The sequence below is a fragment of the Podarcis pityusensis genome, assembly GCF_964106645.2.
Source record: "Podarcis pityusensis genome assembly, chromosome: 11".
Classification (NCBI taxonomy): Eukaryota; Metazoa; Chordata; class Lepidosauria; order Squamata; family Lacertidae; genus Podarcis; species Podarcis pityusensis.
The window spans coordinates 48,871,381-48,888,319 of NC_138036.1; positions in this window are offsets into that span (position 1 = coordinate 48,871,381).

A 16,939-nucleotide genomic window follows, 5' to 3' on the forward strand; every position below is an offset into this window, starting at 1 on the left:
ACACACTGGTTAGATGCAAAGAAACCTACGGAGGTATAAGGTAAAAGTACCCCTGACCGTTAGGTCCAGTTGTGGACAACTCTGGGGTTGCGCACTCATCTCGCTCTATAGGCCAAGGGAGCCAGCATTTGTCCGCAGACAGCTTCCGGGTCATGTGGCCAGCATGACTAAGCCGCTTCTGGCAAACCAGAGCAATGCACGGAAACGCCGTTTACCTTCCCACCGGACCTATTTATCTACTTGCACTTTGACGTGCTTTTGAACAGCTGGGTGGGCAGGAGCAGAGACCGAACAACAGGAGCTCACCCCGTTGCGGGGATTCAAACCGCTGACATGCCGATCGGCAAGCCCTAGGCTCTGTGGTTTAGACCACAGCACCACCCACGTCCCTATGGAGGTATAAAGGTAAAGGTAAAGGGACCCCTGACCATTAGGTCCAGTCGTGGCCGACTCTGGAGTTGCGGTGCTCATCTCGCTTTATTGGCCGAGGGAGCCGGCGTACAGCTTCCGGGTCATGTGGCCAGCATGACTAAGCCGCTTCTTGCGAACCTGAGCAGCGCACGGAAACACCATTTACCTTCCCGCCACAGCAGTACCTATTTATCTACTTACACTTTGACGTGCTTTCGAACTGCAAGGTTGGCAGGAGCAGGGACCGAGGAAAGGGAGCTCACTCCATCGCGGGGATTCAAACCGCCGACCTGCTTATCGGCAAGCCCTAGGCTCTGTGGTTTAGACCACAGCGCCACCCACGTCCCTATGGAGGTATAAATATGTGCAAACTTTCCCAAAATAGAGGGGGGTAGGTAAGAGAAGAGACAGGTGCCTGGAGCCCAGTAGGATGCACCCAAAAAAACACAGGCACCGTTTTGCAGACTCTGTCATCAGCAGGAGGCACATAGCCTGGTCCACCTCTGCAAATCCACAGGCTGGCGCAGTCCAAAGTGGGAAATAACAGGATTGTTGCAGGGAATTCTGGGTTTCACCAGCTGCTGAGGGCCTGATGGGTCTTGCTGGCCTCCTTCCATCTGGTTTTGTTTTTTTTTTAAAAGATGCTTTTATTTTTTATTTATGTCATTTTAAATTGTAACTGATATTAATGCTGTATTCTTAGTTTTAGATTTTATGATTTATGTGGAAATTGTTTTCCATTTGATGGTGTACTTTTTGATGTGTTTTATTTATTGCTTATGACTTTTGTTACGTTGGTAATTACGGTATGTAAATATTGTCATGTTGTAAGCAGCCTTGAGCATTACTTTAACTATGGAAAGGCGGCATGCAAATAAAATGATGGTGGTGATGGATGATAATGTGCGGGAATTGCTTTGAATGCTCTCAAATGCTGTAGAACTGCTAATTATTATTTCCACAACACTTGCCCCAAATGCTCAAAACACTTTCCGTTCATGATTTAAGCAGATACGCCCGATGAAATGTTGGGCTAGGGGCAGAAGGGAGAAGCATTTGATGAGATGTTTTTAGATTGCCCATACTATTTACAAAGACCATTAAGTGCCGGACTTGGCTGTGAAGTGTAATAATTAAATGTAAAATAGACCAATGCACTGAGATACTTTTAAAACTCTGCAGCACTGATACAAATACATAATTCTGAGCGTTTATTTAAATTAATTCCAGATTTGGGGGTCTGGGGAGGATTTCTCGCTAATAAGCACACTGCAGGGAGAAGCAATTTTTAAACAATTAAGGACTTCTGAAGTTGCCATGGAAACAGACAAGCAGAGGTTTTTTTTTAAAAAAATAAAATAAAACACTTAACTACACTTTATATGTGCTTAGTATTGTCCATCTACAGAGATTATATTTTTTTAAAAGCAGGTATAATCATTCTAAACAGCAGGTGTAAAAAAAGTCTCCCCCCACCCTCTTGAATAGAAGTAGAACACATATATTACTGGGTTTTTCCCCCCTTCAAAGTTACACGGTAGATAATCTCTACATCACGTAATGCAATATTTATAGCAAGAAAGGGAGATTGCAGTCAAAATAGTTATTAAACCTTTGTGACTTTTCACTCCTCTGTCAGCACTTCCAAATAGGGTTTTTAAAAATCCAAGAAGGTATACATCAGCGTTTTTTCCCCAAGAAGGGACTCTCTTTGACTTCACAGTAATGTAATAAAAATTATAATTCATGAATCAATGCAAACCAGAAACAACCACTTAGAAACAGCCCAGCATCACCACTATTGCAGCGGAAGGAGACAAATTTCAGGAAAATCAGATAAGAAACGTCTGAGGTGCAGCAATATAAAATATAATTTCCCCCCCTCCCTTCAGGTACCAAAGAGAAATGTAAAAGAATAGTTAGAATTTTGAGTTCCACTTTTCATCTGAAGTAGGGTCACCATATGTACCGGAAAATTCCAGTAATGTCTGGGAGGTGGGGGCTAAATTGGTTCCCCGGGGTTAAATCAATACTAAATGTCCTGGATTTTATCTGTTCCCCAGCAGAAGCACTGTGCAGCAGTCAGTTCCTTGTTGCCTCCTAGATGGCAATTTCGGAAGCCCGATCGCCACCCTGCTGTCCACCCCGAAACAGCTCAACAACTTTTTGAACAATGTCCAGATTTTTTACTTCTTGAAATAAGGTAAAGGTAAAGGACCCCTGGACGGATAAATCCAGCCAAAGGCAACTATGGGGTTGCGGCGCTCATCTCGCTTTCAGGCCGAGGGAGCCGGTGTTTGTCCACAGACAGCTTTCCGGGTCTTGTGGCCAGCATGACTAAACCGCTTCTGGCGCAACAGCACACCGTGACGGAAACCAGAGTGCACGGAAATGCTGTTTAACTTCCCGCCGCAGTGGTACCTCTATATCTACTTGCACTGGTGTGCTTTCGAAATGCTAGGTTGGCAGAAGCTGGGACAGAGCAATGGGAACTCACCCCGCTGTGGGGATTCGAACTGCCAACCTTCTGCCAAGAGGCTCAGTGCTTTAGACCACAGCGCCACCATATTCTTGAAATATGGCAACCGGAAGACCACCAGGACTACAGACATTTCAAGCATTGCTGCTCACATGTAGGCACCATGATCCAGAATAGCTCATTGCAGGGCTTTCTGCATAGCTGCCCTCGTTCTGTGGAACAGCATCCTTGTTGAGGTGCAGCAAGCGCTGGCCTTCGCCACTTGTTATCTGTTCTTGTTCCTTATTAATTGCTTTCCACATCAGGGGTGTGCGGTGAATTTTTTTGTAGGGGAGCAGTTGAGGGCCAGAGGCACCAGCTTGTGAGAGGGATGGGGGGGACGACCCATGTCACACGTGTGACGTTGTGATGTCCTGACCTTGTGCCTCCCTCCCTAAGCCAACCAGGAGTTTCCCGGGCTTTGCAAAGGAGGTGCCAGGGCCCTTAAGGGATGCTGAAGCCCTTGCGGCTCCTTCCCAAAGCTGGATGGGCTTTGGGAAGTGGCAGGATGGATCTTGGACCCAGTGGCATCGGAACGGGGGTGTGGTAGGGGCGTGTCGCCCCAGGTGTCACCGCTGAGGGGGGTGACAAACTGGAAAGAATAAGTATTTAAAAAATAAACTTATTGAAGCTCCTCTCTGAGAGGTGGGGGGACTTCCTGGGTCCTGGATGCCACTCCCCTTGCCTTGGGACCTTCGCCCCGCCCCCAACCCAGCTGGCCAATCAGCTGCAGGCTGAGGGCAGGGCAAAGGCAAGGAAAGGACTGGTGCTCTCAAGACCGACTTCCCGATGCTGCCAAGGCCCCCTGCCAGCAGCAGTTGGGTTTTTTGGGCCGCTGCAGCGACCTGCCGAGGAAGCAGTGGCCTGCAAAGGCCAAGGCCATCCTACAGAGGCCGAGGCGGCCACCAACAGTGGTTGGGCTCTGGGCAGCGCGGGCGCCATGGACGACCTCCTGGGCCGCTAAGCCAAAGCTGCTTATGCTCACAATGTTCAGTAAATAAACCAGAAAATGACACTTGCGGCTGTATCTTATCTTTCCTTCTTTTAATAATTTGAACGTGTGTGGGGAGGGGGTTGACAAGATTTTTTTTGCACCAGGTACCACCTGATCTTGCTACGCCTCTTCTTGGACCCATCAAGGCCTCACGCCTCCCTCCCTAAGCTGGGCAGAAGCTTCCTGGGATTTGGGAAGGAGACGCCAGAGGAACATTTAGGGAACTAGCCTAGTCCCCTCAGTCCAATGACGCATGCCACTGTTCCACATAATTCCCTTCCATATCTATGATTCTGTGATTCCGTTACAAGTTCTCGAGTTCTTGCGGCTCCTGAACTGACCATCAACACACCTATTTTTCCCACTGAAGCACTCGGGATTACCTTGTCTATAGAAATGGCCCGAGATGTATCACACATGAGCATCTATGGTGCTCCGCGGAACTCATTTGTTAAATTGAACCGAAGCCTTCAAAGACAGACTGAGCTTCCTTCGCGCTCAAACTGTCACTTTTAACGAGTTATTGATCTTTCTGCGGCGCCTCATATTTCCAGCTGGAGGTTGTGGTTGCTGCTTTTTCTCCTACACTCGATCTCATCTTTTAAATCTTGCAAACAACAAGACCTGAGCCTCACAGCATAAACTTTCTGGTCTGAATTCAGTAGATATTGACTGCCCAAAGTATGTTTTGTGAAGCATTCTTCTTCCCATCAATGGAGTTTCTGTTTCCAGTAAAATAGCGTTAAGGTCCAAATAACATTTCAACCTCTTTTCTTCGTGTGGTGGGATTGCAAAATGGCTGTGACCTCACATCGCCTAGATTTATGAGGCAGTCAAACTCCAGTTTTCAGCAAAGCCGAGTGGAACAGATGAATGTATGGGGATGGAAAGGTTAAATTTTATCTTGATCCATCTCCAGGACTGAGCGCTTGGTGCTATAAAAGAGCACTGGCTCCTTCTTTCCCTTCATCCTGATTATTTTGCAACAACCATGCTTTATGAACTTCTGCGAGGAAAGCACGAGAAACCAAAAGTGGTTTCTGAATACCAATGTTCAGGTTTCAAGGATGTATTTTTGTGAGGAATTCTACCTTAGAGATCTGGAGTCGAGAGAAATAGAAATCGAGATGTTTCTGCTTACAACTGAATTTTCCTCAGTTGAATCTGTCAGATGGATAAAGTTAAGTTCCGAAAGAGGGTCATGGTTGTTGTTGTTTTATTGAAGTTATATACTGCCCTATACCTGGAGGTCTCAGGGCAGTTCATGGAATAAAATAAATATAAAAACACAAAATGCATAATCAAAATAAGAACAACAACCCCAATACCCCCCAAAACCCCCCATAAGATCCTCACAACATTTAAAGTAAGACAATTAACAAACCTGGACAGGAGCCACTCGTTGGAAAGACTGTGATCTCAGAAAAGTCTGTGGAGATATTTATTGGCAACCAAATTGGCCGGGTGCTTTTCTCATACAAACATAAAAATAGCTTTGAAATAAGGGCGGAGGGGGCTAATTAGCTTCAACTTCTGCAAAGGAAAGGCTTGTATCTAATGTTGCCAACGAGACTTCCGGCGAGGCAGCATGGCGGCTGCAACAGCAGAAAAGAGCTCCTGAAGCCAGCCAGAGTAAAAGGCTCTGTCTGGCCGACTCCTGGGCTCCCAGGACTGCTGCCGCCAGCACCGCCAGCGGAGAGGAATCGGGGGTGCCCGGGGCGCCTATCAAAGGAGCCAAAACACCCCCCCACGACCTTGATTGAGCCGGAAAGACACCCGACCACCCCCCCCAACAGCCGAGAGGAGCTCCAAAACCAGGAGGACAGTGGAGCTAACGCAAAGAGGGAGAAAGAAAGGGGGAGAGAGGAAGAAAAAGAAAGAAAGAAAAAGGAGCCCCGAATTTACCGCTGCTTCCCCCATCTCTGCTGACAAGAAAGCAGAGGAGGGGTAGGTGAGCACGGGAAGGCAAAAGAGGCTCCGGAAAAAACACGTGGCTGAGCCCCACCGGGAGCTCCAGCAGCAAGGAAAACACAGAGAAGCCGCATAACAAAGGGGATTTCCCCCCCCTTTCTTTCTTTTCTTTTCTTTTTTTTAACCCCCTTTTTTTAACCCCTTCCTCCCCTCCCTCCCCCCTTTAAAATATATATATATATATCTTTTTTATCCCTCCCCCCCCATATACCTACTTTTATCACTTTTCTTTTTAAAAGAGGGGCCACTGCTGCTGCAGCCACCCTTTATTTGAATCTTTATTTTTATTGCTATCTTTTCTACACACTATTTAAAGACACACTTTTCCACACACACACTCTGAATTTAAACCTCATTTTATTTCCACCTCAAACTCCCCTCTTAAGAACTAAAATGGCAGTACCCAGAAAACAGCCCTGAACCATCACAGGCCATTTCCTGGGACTGCCACTTCGCCCCAGACTTTCCACTCTCTTTTACCTATCCTCTTTTACCTATACTTTACTCATTTTTTTAAAAAATAAAATAAAAAGCTCTATCTATCTATCTATCTAAAGACAACCCCCCTTTTTTTTAACCTTTAATTCTCATTTTTATATTTTACCCGTACATTTTTAATTACTTTTTTACAAACAAAAAATAATAACAATAATTAGGGGAAAATATTATTATTATTATTATTATTTAAAAAAAAAACCAAAACCATACAATTATTATTTTTTCTCCCCTCTTTCTCTTTTTAAAGCCCTTTCTTTTCTATTTGTTGGCTTGTTCTTGAGGGGGGAATCTTTCGCCCCCAGCTACGACCACCACTCTCTTTTAAAACAAAAATTTCCTCCATATCACTGCTATTGCTATTGATACTCTCCCCCTCAACTCCCCTCCTTTTTATTTTTCTCTCCCTTTTTTCTCTCCCCTCTCTCTCTTCACCCCTCCTCATTTTTTCCTTTTATCCCACCTTTCATTTCCCATCCCCAATTTTGTTCTCTATCCCTTTAATTTTTTTTAAATCAACCCCCCCTTTTTAGCCTGTTCATCAGTTTGTTTTTGAGAGGGGAGCCCTTTCCCCCCCACCCCCTATTTTAAAATAAGACTTTCCCCCATACCATTGCAGCAGCTCACCCTCCCTCCCTCCCTCCCCTCTCCCCCTCTCTTTTCTTCTCCTTCCTTTTCCCACCCTTCCCCCTCCTCCTCTCCTTTCTCTCCCTCCTCCCTCTCTCCATCCCCCCCTTCCCCTAAAGGAAACACATACACACATTCATATCACCCTATCACAATTTGCCCCCCTCATACTATAGCTAAAACTACTGCTGCATTCTAATACCGCTGATATTACTGTACTATCTCTCCTCGCTCTTTCAACTCTCTTTTTGTCCCTCTCTCTCTCTTCTCTTTTACTCCAATCTCCCCTCTCCCCCCCGCCTCCCCCCTTCTTCTTTCTTTCTTCTTCTTCTTCCCTTTTTTCTCCCTCCACCCTTTACATATAGCCTATTTGTCTGTCTCTGTTTCTGAGCGCACTCCCAACCCCAACTTCCACCTTAACTGGACCCCAATACCCCTTTTGGGCATATACAACCCCCTCCTAAACACATATTTCCCCTGGCCCCACCCCTCTAATCTCTTGCATCTCTACCTGCTAACCCCCTCCCTTTATATGAACTGTCTGTCCGTTAGTCTACCCATCTCTGCTTACCTGCCCCCCCCACCTCGGCGGCACCGCTGAGGCATCCACAAAAGCCCTAGAGAAGTTCTTAAAACACAGGCTAGAAGTGACACAAATGACCACCTAATCCAAACGCTCTGTAAAAGCCACCAGCCAACAAAGCCTGATCAGCTCAGCAACCCAACAATACCCAGGAATCACCACTGCCACAACTCCTAACCACCACACGCCCTACCCCAAGAGGACGCCAAGCCAACCTCAAACCAAAACCATCAGGGAGACCGAGATGACACCAACCAGGGAGATGGCAAACAATGCTAAGATGGTAACTCCCCTTCAAGATGACGACCACCCAATAACGAAACGAGATCTGAGGGAAATGGAAGCAAGATTAGAAGCACGATTAGAAGAAACACTGAAGGCCACAATGGCTCCCATGCAGGTACTAATCAACAATCTAACCTCCAAAGTGGAAGCTCTAGAGAACAAGAACCAAATGCAAGAAAGAATAATAGAGCAATACCGGGAGGAGAACACACGTGTGAACAAGAAACTGGACGAACTGGTAAACCAAATGGAAGCAGAACACAGAGAGATGAAAATTAAGCAAGCCGACCTTGAAGACCGCAATAGACGTTGTAACATCCGCTTCCGCAACTTTCCTGAAAAAACAGAGGAGAAAAGCCCAGCAGACCTAATTATACGCTGGCTGAAAAACACAATCCCAAGCCTGAAACTTGAGGCAGATGACTTGGAGAGGGCTCACAGAGCCCTAAAACCTATGCCAAAACCCAGCGCCCCCCCAAGAGACATCATTGTATGCTTCACACGCTACAAAAAGAAGGAAGAGGTATGGAACCACCTCAAAAACTCAACCAACCTTCGATATGGAGAAACCCCCATTCTGGCCTTACAGGACCTATCTCAGGATACCCTAAACCGGAGGAAAAACCTGCGCCCATGCACCCAGCGTCTCCAACAAGCAGGGATTAAATACCGATGGGGCTTCCCCTTCCGCCTCATTGTAACAACCAATACAACACAACACATGGCTACCAACATACCTGAGGCCCTGCAACTACTAAAAAACCTTGAACTCAACCTCCCACCGGAATGGCAACCGACAAACCCACCAAGTGACAGCCCCAACCACGAGGAAACAACAGCAAACAACTGGACAACGGTACAGAAGAAAAAGAAACAACAGAAGCGGCACAACAACGCAAACCAATACAGGCAAGCATCATGCTCAGAACCGTCCCGCCGGCCATACGACACAAGAAACCAGACCAAGATCAACCAAACCAATTCATCGCAGATGGACAACCCTACAACAACAACAACCCCAGCTGAATGAAGCAACCAGGAAAAAACCACAAACCGAAGGACTGGTGATTCCCCCCCCCTTTCCCCTCTCTCCCCCCCCCCAAAACATAGATTTAGTTAACACCATCAACATCCCCCCCCCAGCCCCGCACCCCCACAGGAATCCCCAACCCAACACCAGTCCAGACGACCTCAACCACATTCCCCATCACCCACACCTTCAACACCCCCATACTCCATACTAGGGAAAAACAACTCCCACAACCTTAATAACACAACCCACAATCAGGCTAAAATCTGATACCCAACCAGCACTATGGTGGCACCAGAGCGTACCAGCACCCACATCCCCACCCCAACACACCAACAATGTTGCTCATAACATTGGCAACATTGCTTATGAACCTTATACCTGACAGCGACGTTACAAAGTCACTTCACACTGTCTCACTGATCACCCCCTATCGCAAACAACAGGGGGGATGGCCTGTCCTTGAACACGGCCTTCCACACCAGCTGAGACCTAGGACCAACTGGCTAAATGCCAGATGGCCTAAAATACCCCAAACAAACACCTATATGACTACATATAGGAAACTCTCTACAACTTACCCCCTACTCTTTAACCCAAATCTTACTCTAATCCCATTAGCCCCCCACCCACCACACCCTAGGTCAGCGCAACCCCACTTTTTTAAACAACACGAAGAGAGAGACACAAGACAACCCGAATGGGTTGGCAGGGAATTGCCCCACATAATAGATAAGCAAGATGGCTAACCTAAAAGCAATTACATTAAACGTGAGGGGGCTGGGAAACCCCATCAAAAGAAAACGCATCACCTCATACATAAACACCATGAAACCACACATCACCTTCCTACAAGAAATACACAACCCACCCAAAGGCAGCAAACTCCTGAGCGACCCCCGCTTCAGTCAGCAGTGGGTCGCACGAGGCTCAGGGAAAGCTCATGGTGTAGCCATAATACTCAGTAGAGACCTGAACTTCACTGCCACAACAGTCCTCAAGGACAAAAAAGGCAGATTCATTTTCGCTAAAGGGACACTAGATGGCAAAATCAAACTGACAATCGGCTCCATATATGCCCCAAACACGAAACAATTAGAATTCTTCCAGAAGACACTAAACAAATTCCTCTCCTTCTCTGAAGGGGAAGCAATCCTAGGAGGGGACCTCAATCTAAATATGAAAGGTATATCCCTGAAAGATATCCACCCCACAACCCCATGGGCAACCTTCCTCCGAAGGAAACCCCCAACAACCAGGAACTCTTACAAGTTACTAAAAATGCTAAAAAACAGGGGTCTCTACGACATTTGGGGTGAGCAAAACCCGGGAGACATCAGCCATACATTCCAATTGGGATGCCATGATACAGTGTCCAGACTGGACAGCATTCTACTCACACAGGGTCTGATCCCCTCAGTAGAATCAACAAACATAGGTAACATTAAAATCACAGACCACGCCCCAGTAGAAGTCATTGTTAAAATAGGAGAAGGAACACAAACCACCCCATCATGGTCCTTCAGTCCCATCCTAACTACAAACAAACAAAATAGAGAGAGTCTCACAAAAACCCTCCAAAACTACTTCAAAGAAAACGATGTAAACAATATAACAACCCCCCTCCTATGGGACGCAATGAAAGCGGTCACCAGAGGAGCTTGCATAAAAGAGAAAACATTCCTTAAAAAACAAACCTCCTCAAAAATTAGCAAAATAGAACAAGACATCACAGCCCTCTCATCACGCTACAAACAAACAGGATCTAAAAAACTCCTCAAACTTATAGAACAAAAAAGGAGAGAACTAGACTCCCTAGAAATTAACAAAACAATGATCAACATTCTATACTCTAAACAACGTTTCTACGAATATGGAGGGAAAAACTCCAGATTACTAGCAAATAGATGTAGGAAAAAAGCACTCAAAACAAGAATACACTGCATCACCAAAAAAGACGGCAACATAACATTCTCCCCCAAAGAAATAACCTCAGAATTTGCAGAATTCTACTCCAACCTATACACCTCCCATAACCCACCAGAGAAGGAAATCAGAACATTTCTAGCAGGACTGACCATGCCTACCCTAACTAATGAGGAACAGGAATTCATGGACAGCCCTATCACCCCAGAGGAAATAGATGCGGTCCTCAAAAACCTGAAACCACACAAAGCCCCAGGCCCAGACGGCTTCACAGCAGAATTCTATAAGAAATTCAAAGAACCCTTGATGCCCTACATGACCCGCCTATTCAACGACATCATAAAAGGGGGCCCCATCCCCAAAACCTGGACCCACTCCAAAATAGTCTCCATCCCAAAACCACTAAAAGACAGCCTCAAAGTAGAATCATACCGCCCAATCTCATTAATAAACCAAGACTACAAGATATTCACATCAATCTTGGCCAACCGCCTAAAAATCTTCCTACACAAGTTAATAGCCCCAGACCAGACTGGCTTTGTCCCTGGCCGCAATATAACAGACCCCATCAGGAAACTACTGAACCTGATCGAACACAGCAAGGCAACCAAACTCCCATTGACAATTATGTCCCTAGACATCCTCAAAGCCTTTGATTGCTTGGAGTGGAAATACATATTAGCAGTACTAACTAACATGAAATTTGGCCCCAACTTCCTACAAATCCTCAAACAAATATACTCCCAAGCCTCAGCAAAATGCAGAACTAACAATATGGATTCTAACACTATAGCTATCCAAAGAGGCACGAAACAAGGATGCCCACTGTCTCCCTTCTTATTTATCCTGGCTCTGGAACCCCTAGCAATCCGCATCCGAGCAGCCACAGACATCAAGGGAGTGGAAATAAAAGGCAGAACCTATAAATTAGGGCTCTTTGCAGATGACCTAATGGTCACAACACCAGACCCCATAAGCACAGCAACCTCCCTAATCAGAGAACTCAACACATTTGCAATGGTGTCGGGCCTACAGGTAAATTTTACAAAGTCAGAAGCTATGTGCTTCAACACCCCTCCTCACACCCAAAAAGAACTCACGAAGGTCACCAAAATAAAACTTTGCCACACCAAGTTCAGATACCTAGGGGTACAAATAACCAGAAACCTCAATAAATTGTACCTCCACAACTACAAGCCCCTGTGGCGACAAATTAACAAAGACCTAAAGAGATGGAATAACATGAACTTCACTCTCTCAGACAAAATAGCCATGATCAAAATGATCACACTCCCAAAACTAACCTACCTATTCCAAACCCTCCCAATCTGGATCCCCTCAACCCAACTTCGCAGTTGGCAGAGAAAACTACACTCTTTCATCTTCTCACATAAAAAACCAAGAATAAGCCCCAAATACCTGCACCTCCCCACCTCAGAAGGAGGATGGGGAATCCCCAACATAGAAGCATATTACAATGCCAACCAAATACGCCACATAATCCCATATATACTAGAAGATGAGACAAAACAATGGGTACACCTAGAGAGGGACACAATTGAAAACACCTGCACCACAACATACCCACTCCTCCCAAACAAACTAAAGAAAATTCCCACAACACTTAACAGGTACACACAGACCATGCTCAAAGCATGGAAAACACAAATAGGCAAACTATCCCCAACCCCATCCCCACTAATCCCCCTGGCGTACCACCCATTATTCCACCGTGCAGCACAAAACCTCAAGATAAAAACCTGGCGAACCAAAGGCTTATATCGCCTAATAGACTTTTATAAAAATAACAAACCCTTGTCAACACAAGAAATACAAGACAAACTAGAAGACACCCAAATGCCCTGGTTAACACAACACCAACTTCATGCCCTCTTAAACAACCCAACAGTAAAATCAACAGCAACTAGGCCCCTGACAACCTTCGAAAACCTCCTCCTAACAACAAAGGGAAACGGTAAAGGGACGGTATCCGCAATATACAAAATACTACTCCAAAATCCTGTAAATCCCCTAGACGCAATCAAAAAACAATGGGAGAATGACATAGGCTATGAGATTAACCCCACTCAATGGACCAGAATGTGGTCTAAACCCCCCTTTAAATCCATATCAACGAAAAGAAAAGAACTCACACTGAAACTCACCTACAGGTGGTACCTAACACCAAGGAAACTAGCTCTAATACACCCAGGAACCTCACCAAAATGCTGGAGAGGGTGCACCTCCACAGGCACATACCTCCACATGTGGTGGGAGTGTCCCAAAATCCAACTATTCTGGACAACAGCCATACAAGAAATATGTAAAATAACTAAGCAAGTAATAGACATCACCCCAGAATTGGCCCTACTAAACATCTTCCAAGACAACAATGCCCATTTACACCACAAAGAACTCATAACCCACCTGCTCTCAGCAGCCAGAAACACCATAACCAGACACTGGAGAGACCTGTCAGGAGTAAGCATGGACCAATGGTACCAAATAGTATGGGAAACAGCCCTACTAGAAAAATTAACTAATAAACTGAAACTGACACGGGGACAAACAGAAGAAGACGCCTTCACCCCAGTATGGCTCCCATTTATCACATACACAGCCCAACAGGACAATGACAATAATCCACCAACAGCATACAAATCAATATGGCTAACCTGATCCAAAACACCCACCCACCTCACTCACACACGAAAACAAAGATCACCACAGCCAATCACAAGCAAACAATCACACCCTAGGCCAACCCCAACCTCTCTCACCACCAAAGGAACACAAGTGAACAACACAAGCAACGCTGACACCAAACTCTACATACATTAAACATAATAGAAACACCGCCACCCGACCCCACCCCCATCCATCTTCCCTCTCTCCACCCCCCCTTTTCTTTTTTCTTTTTTTTTTTCTTCTCCCCCTAATGCCTCAACAAATGAAACAGATTTGTAAAAATGTTACATGGGAAAAAAAAAATACGAGGCACTACACTTCTGTAAAACAAGAAAATCCCTAATAAAATATTAATGTTGCCAACGAGTCCTCTTTGCTGAGTTTCATCTTCTTTCTTCTTGGTCAGGAGTCAGCAAACATTTTCAGCAGCGGGCTGGTCCACTGTCCCTCAGACCTTGGGGGGGGGCGGACTATATTTTGGAAGAAAAACGAATGAATTCCTATGCCCCACAAATAACCCAGAGATGCATTTTAAATAAAAGGACACATTCTACTCATGTAAAGCAGGCTGATTCCCGGACTGTCCGCGTGCCGGATTTAGAGGTGATTGGGCTGGATGCGTCCCCTAGGCCTTAGTTTGCCTACTCATGTTCTTGGTGCTGTTTCTGCCACTGATATATGTTCCTGTTTGCCCATCCCAGGGCTACCCTGGCTTTCTGGATCAGTCTCTTGGTCAAAGTCTGTATACCTGTCATGCTCTGGAAGGCTGCTTGGTTTGGCCGAAGTCATTTTGCTGCTCAAATGACAAGATGGTGGCCTTCCATGACATGTATAGAAGCCACACTGATGACGGGGGGGAACCCACCATCACAACCAAGTTCAGCAGGCTAACTTTAAGGGCGACGGGCAGCCTAAGTGGCGCACAGAGCTTGCCACCTCTCCTCCATCACTTCACTGCCCTCCTGTCAGCATCCGCCACCCGAGGCAGCTAATTCGTTCTGGCTGATGGACATTCACTGTCGTCTACACCTTTTATGCTGTGAACCAGTGGCATAGCATCATTTGCTGGTGCCCGGGGCATGCTGTGTTGCCTGCCTGCCCGCACAGGGGAAAGCTGAGTTGGCCAACGCAGCCCTTGACGGGTGAATCCCCCCAAAGCAGACTGGGCCATGCTGGGATCGCCCCTTGCCCTTCTCCCTCCTCATGCAGCCACTCACCATCTGAGCGAGGAGTGAGCGAGTGCTGGCCAGGCGGCCGTTCAGCAAGGGGATGCAGTGGCAAGGCCACGCCAGGCTCCAGGGCCCAGAGACCCCTGACGGCAGGTAGGGCAGGATGGAGATTGCTGCATGGGGATCCCTGGTTTGTGCCCCCTCAAAATTGTGTGCCCAGGACCACAGCCCCCCAAGCTATGCCCCTGTTGTGAACTGCCCTGTGATCTTCAGATAAAGGTCAGTATGCACAGTTTTGTTATTAATGATATACTAATACACCAACTGGAAGTGGCACTCCAATGGTACTGACCTGGAACATTCCCAGTCCTACCTGGAGATGCGGGAGATTAAATTTGGAACAGTCTGCAAGCCAAGAGGATGCTCTTCCAATGTATAAAATATTATTGGAATGGGAGACAAAGGATGAGCAAGTAAAACCCTCAACGATATACTGGGAAATAGATATTGGTCATAATATAGACATGGAAGCATGGGAAGGATTGTGGAATATGGGTATAAAATTTACAGCATGTTATGGTCTAAGAGGAAATCATATGAAAATGTTATATCGATGGTACCTAGCACTGAGTAAATTGGCAAAAATATAAATCAAATAAGTGTTGGAAATGTAAAGAAGATTCTTTTTATCATATGTAGTGGTCTTGTAGTAAGGTTAAAGCTTACTGGGAAATGATATATACCGAAATGAAAAGGATGTTTAAAATAAACTTTGTATAAAAAAAAACACCTTTGTAAAATAACCTTTGTCATTTTACCAGAAGCTTTTCTTTTGGGAATTATAGGGACAGAACTACCTAAAATGTATAGAAACTTATTAATACATGCTAATACAGTAGTAAGAATGTTTCTTGCCCCAAAATGGAAAGCAGCAGAAGCCCCAGCAAAGGAAGAATGGTTAAAAAAAAACCTTATGGAATATGCAGAGAGGGTGAAACTTACCGGAAGAATAAGAAATCAAGATAACAATTTTTTAAATAAAAGAATGGAAATGGTTTATTGAATATTTACAGATAAATTATAAACAGATAAAAACATTGGCAGGATTATTGTAACAACCTGCAGTTTCATAAGAGTATATATTTAAAGAAGATGAATAAATGAGCAAACTAAGTTAATCTGGATATGCAGGAAGATATTAAAAACAAATTTAAGGAACCGCAGAAAGAGGGGGAAGGAAGTCAAGTTTTGAAATGTCAAAATGATTGTAAAATTAGTGAAATGGGCAAACTTGAAAAGTACAAAATAAAAATACATAAAAATGGGGGGGGGGTGATCTACCACTGAGCGATGGATACGCAACAATTTGTTGTATATACTTTCCCCCTTTCTAGAATGGATATGAGAGCTGTTCTTGAAATGGGGTGGCGGTAGATGTCTGGAGAACAGATCTTTATTACAGAAAAGTGAATATGTTGAGAGATTAAGCATGGCACTCATGCAGGCAAGCACTTGATTGACAAGGGCAACCGTATGCGTGTCTACTCAGAAGCAAGCCTTACTGAGCTCAATGGGACCGATTCCCAGATAAATGTGTATAGAGCTTGCCTTTCCATGATTGCGCAAAGTGGCTCACAACATCATTTAACACCATTTATTTAAATGAAGAGACTATTGCTGGAGGAGACTCTTGAGAGTCCCATGGACTGCAAGAAGATCAAACCTATCCATTCTGAAGGAAATCAGCCCTGAGTGCTCACTGGAAGGACAGATCCTGACGCTGAGGCTCCAATACTTTGGCCACCTCATGAGAAGAGAAGACTCCCTGGAAAAGACCCTGATGTTGGGAAAGATGGAGGGCACAAGGAGAAGGGGACGACAGAGGACGAGATGGTTGGACAGTGTTCTCGAAGCTACCAGCATGAGTTTGACCAAACTGCGGGAGGCAGTGGAAGACAGAAGTGCCTGGCGTGCTCTGGTCCATGGGGTCACGAAGAGTCGGACACGACTAAACGACTAAACAACAACAACAACATGGCAAAACTATTAGGTCCATTTCATTGAGTTCTGCAAAACACAGACTTTTCTGAACTTAAGCAAATCCAATGTGAGCTTGAAAAAAATGAATTCTGGCATAAAGGAGAAAACACCATCTCAAGTGATACGAGTCTTTTTAAAAAAATATTACTGATAGTAAAAATAAATAATCATGTGGTTGTGAATTCTTATGATTCTTACGGCA